The sequence below is a fragment of the Berghia stephanieae genome, chromosome 4 (assembly GCF_034508935.2).
Source record: "Berghia stephanieae isolate SIO BIC M18660-M18661 chromosome 4, UCSD_Bste_1.3, whole genome shotgun sequence".
NCBI classification, from domain to species: Eukaryota; Metazoa; Mollusca; class Gastropoda; order Nudibranchia; family Aeolidiidae; genus Berghia; species Berghia stephanieae.
In genome coordinates this window covers 52,752,760-52,758,195 of record NC_088363.1, presented here as the reverse complement: position 1 = coordinate 52,758,195, position 5,436 = coordinate 52,752,760, and the positions used below count along the sequence as shown (strand labels likewise).

Genomic DNA, 5,436 nt, shown 5'->3' with positions numbered 1-5,436 from the left:
AAGTCCTATTCAACTACAAGTTAATATAAAATCTAAGAACGAAATTTTAGAAATGGACTATGATTTTAATAATGATAATGAATACAAACAAAGATCAATTACATATCAATCCAGATAAATACATTCAAATTATTGTTTACTTTAATAATGGTTGCTTGGCCGTAATATCAAATATTTGAAAACTTGATGGATCATATTTAAAGAAAAAGAAAATAAATTCTAGTATTTTAAAACACTCTTTTAAGTTCCTAAATGTTATGCTTCATTTGTTATAAATCAATGACTGCTATACTAAAGAGTGAAATTAATTTTAAATTACTTGATATAAATGATGTAATAATAAAATATATTCCTATTAAAATTAACAAACTACATGATAAAAAAGTGTTGTCATGACAAAATTAAAAGGGCATTATCTATAGAACATTTTGCAAAATATTTATATATTTATAGTTAGGTAACATATCACACATTTTATACAAATGACAATAATAGTTATAACATTAAATTTATAAAAGAAATAGAATAAACATTTTCAAAAAGAGTGAATTTTTTATTAATGTAAGGTAATGCCAATAAAATAATAATACGAAACACCTGAATTTCAGTTTATGTATATAATGATAACAAGAGCGTTCTTGAACCTGTTTGTTTTTTAAACAAACTGTAACATATTTTGTCAACATGTGCATTCTAACTAAATACTAAAATATCAAATTATCAAATTACTACGGCTGACTAAGAAATTTATTACTTGAATAACGATGAATATGAAAGAAATGAAAACCATGTTTTATAAAAACTTAACGTATTATTAATATTTTGTAATAAGTGCATCACTCTTACCTTTCTTTTAAGACAAACTATTATTACTTTTGTATCATTGCTAATAAATCAAAAGTGTATAGGCATCGCAAAATTAAAAGGGTATTAGAATATATCTATAGAATGATATGTCAAGCGATCTGTGTAATGTTTAAACAGAGAGGTTTCTAGAAACAAATCACTTCTTTAAGTAGTAAGCATTTACGTGTACAGAAAAAATATACTCAAGCTAATCAATATCAAATAAATGAATTGTTCTGTTTTTAAAAAGCTGCTGTTATATTTGCATAAATAATGTTAAAGTATTAAATGAGTTTGAAATTACATTCCAATAAAACCAGACATTGATGAGTTTAAAATATTAGACAATAAAACTTATAGGCAATGAATGATACATGAATAAGAGATTAAAATAAGGTAAACTGAATATTGGATGTAATGAAAGTACATTTATCAAAACTTTATACAAAATGAAAGCTATTTTATACAGTACGCGAGTCATTAACATTAAAATGGCCATTGAAAATTCTGAGACAGGAAAAAAATTTCTTTTAATTTTGATGAGATGACTTTTCTTAAGAAAATTATCTTTCTATCCAACTACAAGGTAATTGTAATAGATATTCCCATATGTCATGTTGAGAGTTGATGAAATATTGTGAACAAAAAATTAAGATTAAAGAAAAATGACACAACACTGCAACTTGAAAAAATACGACAAAAACAACTGAAAGTTTACCATATCTGAAGTTAAAGATTGGGCATTTAAATCTTATTAACGGTGAATGAATTCTTTAAGTGCTTGAGTGTATAATATAGGCTTGAAAAAAATAGGAAAGGACGCGATCAAAGGAGCAATGGTGATAAGAGTCACCATTGATGGTGAAAGAGGCAATGGTGATAAGAGTCACCATTGATGGTGAAAGAGGCAATGGTGATAAGAGTCACCATTGATGGTGAAATAGTCAATGGTGATAAAAGTCACCATTGATAGTGAAAGAGGCAATGGTGATAAGAGTCACCATTGATGGTGACAGAGTCAATGGTGATAAGAGTCACCATTGATGGTGACAGTCAATGGTGATAAGAGTCACCATTGATGGTGAAAGAGGCAATGGTGATAAGATTCACCATTGATGGTGAAAGAGGCAATGGTGAGAGTCACCATTGATGGTGAAAGAGGCAATGGTGATAAGAGTCACCATTGATGGTGAAAGAGGCAATGGTGATAAGAGTCACCATTGATAGTGAAAGAGGCAATGGTGATGATAGTCACCATTGATGGTGAAAGTGGCAATGGTGATAAGAGTCACCATTGATGGCTTGACTTGCTTGACTTGCTTGCCTTGCTTGTCTTGCTTGCCTTGTTTGTCTTGCTTGCCTTGCAAGGTGGCAGGGACGATAAAGCCACTTTAAATGATCATGGTGTTCTAAGAGTAATTTTCAGGGTCAGATCGGCAGAGATTGATTGCACCAGCAGAGCTCAAGATGAAGAAAGTATTGTTGATATAAAAGTGATGGCAGGGATGTAGATGATGGAAGCAGCAGCAGTGACAATGATGGTGAAAATGGCAAGGCAGGTGACGTGATGATGGAAATCACTCCGGCAGGGCTATCGTGGTGAAGATGATGATGATGGGAGGCGATTCTGATGGCAATGGTTGTGTTGGGAGGTGATAGCTTTGGAAGGGATGATGGGAAGTAATGGTAGAGTCATAGGGGTTGTGATAGAAGAGACCATGATGTGAGGTTAGTGGTAATAAGTGAAAGCCATGGCTTGGCGAAAATGATAGAAGCAGGTTCAACAATAAAGATCCAGTAAATGGCACAGTTCCAAACCCAGGATCAAGGTGACCCATCCAGAAAGAGTCAAACAAATCACATCCCTATCCCCGTCTTCAAGACAATTGTAAATCAACATTCTGCCCAAACACATTCGGGCTTCCTGTAGGCCTCCAGTCCGCCTACTGCACTTGGGTATGGACATGAAACACAAACAAATACACCCCCACCGGTAGAAGCACACTTATCTGTATTTCAAATCCATGCGAATGCCAACCACAATCATCTTGTCAACAAAGAACACGAATGTAACTCACCCGGCCCTAACCAGTTGGAATCAACTCAAACCCAAGTCCAGAACCACACCACCACCTTCACTTTATCACTGAATCTACCTCCAGCATCCTCATCCTCCCCACAACTTCCACCCACCACCACCTTCCTCGACAAACACAATCTCTACATCACAATCACTACAACCCCACCAATACCACCATCATCACTTCCTCCACCATTACCTCCCTTCACAACCATTGCCATCATCATCACTTCCCATCATCATCCCTTCACCACCACAACCCTCCCATCATGATTTCCATCATCCCGTCACCCAACAATGCCACCTTCACCAACAATGTCACTATTGTTGCTCCACCATCTACATCCCCATCATCACCTCGCCACCAACAACTCCTCCAACATCTTGATCACAGCCATTACAATCCCCGGGGCCCTCCAATATAACCCATCCCATTACTCCGCTGAATACCACAATCATCCTCCATGACCTCACCATCCCTGCTGGCCACCGCCCCTACCGCCCACATATGGCCAATCTCGATTCCTGGAGCTTGATGACGTCAAATATCTGTAACAAAAAGTAACAGATCATAAAATGCAGGGAAAAAAAATCAGTTCTTTGACTTCACATCTAGTTCAACTTTAGTTGATTCTTGTCTAATCCTGGGGCTTTCTATCTTTCAAGATTTTCAAGGTTTGCTTCAACTAAGTCGTTTGTAGTCTTAGTATATACAAACTATTTTGCGAGAGAACTTGTCTTAGGTTATACATACTATTTGGTGAAAGGCCTAGTCTTAGTATATACATATTTTGTGAGAGGCCTAGTCTTAGTATATACATATTTTGTGAGAGGCCTAGTCTCAGTATATACATAATATTTTATAAAAGACCTGTTCTTAGTATACTAAACATAATCTTTTGTGAGAGGCCTAGTCTTAGTATTATATACATACTATTTTGTGAGAGGCCTATTTAACACCTACAATATGACATTGATTGATATCATTCATGGTGCACAAAAAAGATGATCAAAACACATATTGCACGCTATTATTTGCAATTACTGCCTCGATGAAAATATTTACCTCCTGTCTTAGTAGTAGTAGTAGTAGTAGTAGTAGTAGTAGTAGTAGTAGTAGTAGTAGTAGTAGTAGTCGTAGTAGTAGTCGTATTAGTAGTAGTAGCAGTAGTAGTAGTCGTAGTAGTAGTAGCAGTAGTAGTAGTAGTAGTATAGTAGTAGTAGTAGTAGTAGTAGTAGTAGTAGAGTAGTAGTAGTAGTAGTAGTAGTAGTAGTAGTAGTATGTAGTGATGATGATGTGGTAGCAGTGGTTGTATTTGTAGTGAAGATTATGTTTTGGTGCATGTAGTAGTAGTTGTAGTGATGATGAGGTGGAGTTGACTGCATTTGTAGTAGTAGTAGTAGTGGTATGATGATAATGTGCTTGTAATTGTAGTTGTATTGGAAGTAGTGATAATGATGTGGAGGCGGTGGTTGTAGTAATAGCAGTGGTAGTGGTGTTGATGGTGGTGGCTGTAGCAGTAGTGATGATGATGTGGTGGTGGTGGTGGTTGTAGAGAGGAGGATGAGTGGCGGTGGTGGTTGTAGTAGTAGTGGTAGAAAGGTTGATGTGGCGGTGACGGTTGTAGTCGTACTGGTATTGATGATGTGATAGTTGTGGTTTCACTGATGATGATGGGGTGGTTGTGGTTGTGGTAGTAGTGGTAGTGATGATAATGTGTTGGTAGTAGTGGTTGTAGTTGTGGTGATGTGCAGTGGTCGTGGTGTGGTGATGATATGTAGGTGGTTGTACTGGTGGTATTAGTAATGATGATGTGGTGGTTGTGGTTGTAGTAAAAGTTGTAGGATGATGATCTGGAGGAGCTAATTGTAGTAACGATGGTAGTGATTATGATGTGGTGGTGGTTATAAGCAGTTTTATTAATGATAATGTGGTGGTGGTGGTTGTTGCAGTGGTGGTAATGCTGTATAATGGTGGTTTTAGTAGTAATTGTGGTGATGATGTCATGGTGGTTGTAGTGGTAGGGGCAGTAGTGTTGATGTGGTGATGATAGCTGTAGAAGCAGTGGTATTGATGATGATGATGTCGTGGTGGCGTTTGCAGTAGCAGTGATGAGTCGTGGTGATGATTGTAGTAGTAGTAGTAGTAGTGATGATGTTGATGATGACGATGATGTGGTGGTGATAGTGGTAGTACGAGTAGTATTAGATGTTAGAATTAGTAGAAGAAGTAGAAGTATTAGTTGTATTAGTAGTAGTAGTAGTAGTAGTAGTAGTAGTAGTAGTAGTAGTAGTAGTAGTAGTAGTAGTAGTAGTAGTAGTAGTAGTAGTAGTAGTAGTAGTAGTAGTAGTAGTAGTAGTAGTAGTAGTAGTAGTAGTCAGAGACGCCAACTTTAAATTTGGCTCACAGGAGTTTCAGACACCACTCATAGGAATATCAATGCCGAAAGAGGAATTTCCGCACACAAGAGAAAGGAATTGGAATGTTACATAAACACATTGCCAAATAC

The 5,436-nt window shown here is 36.5% G+C and overlaps 1 long non-coding RNA gene across 2 annotated transcripts in view; it reads right to left on the bottom strand.

Annotated features, from left to right (window-relative positions):
* Positions 1–2,308: 2,308 nt before the first annotated feature.
* LOC144972034 (uncharacterized) overlaps positions 2,309–5,436 on the bottom strand; it is a 12,771-nt gene continuing 9,643 nt past the window's right edge. For both annotated transcript variants that reach the window (XR_013645239.1, XR_013645240.1), the window contains exon 4: positions 2,309–3,475. This is a non-coding gene — a long non-coding RNA (uncharacterized LOC144972034). The remainder of the gene's footprint in view (positions 3,476–5,436) is intronic.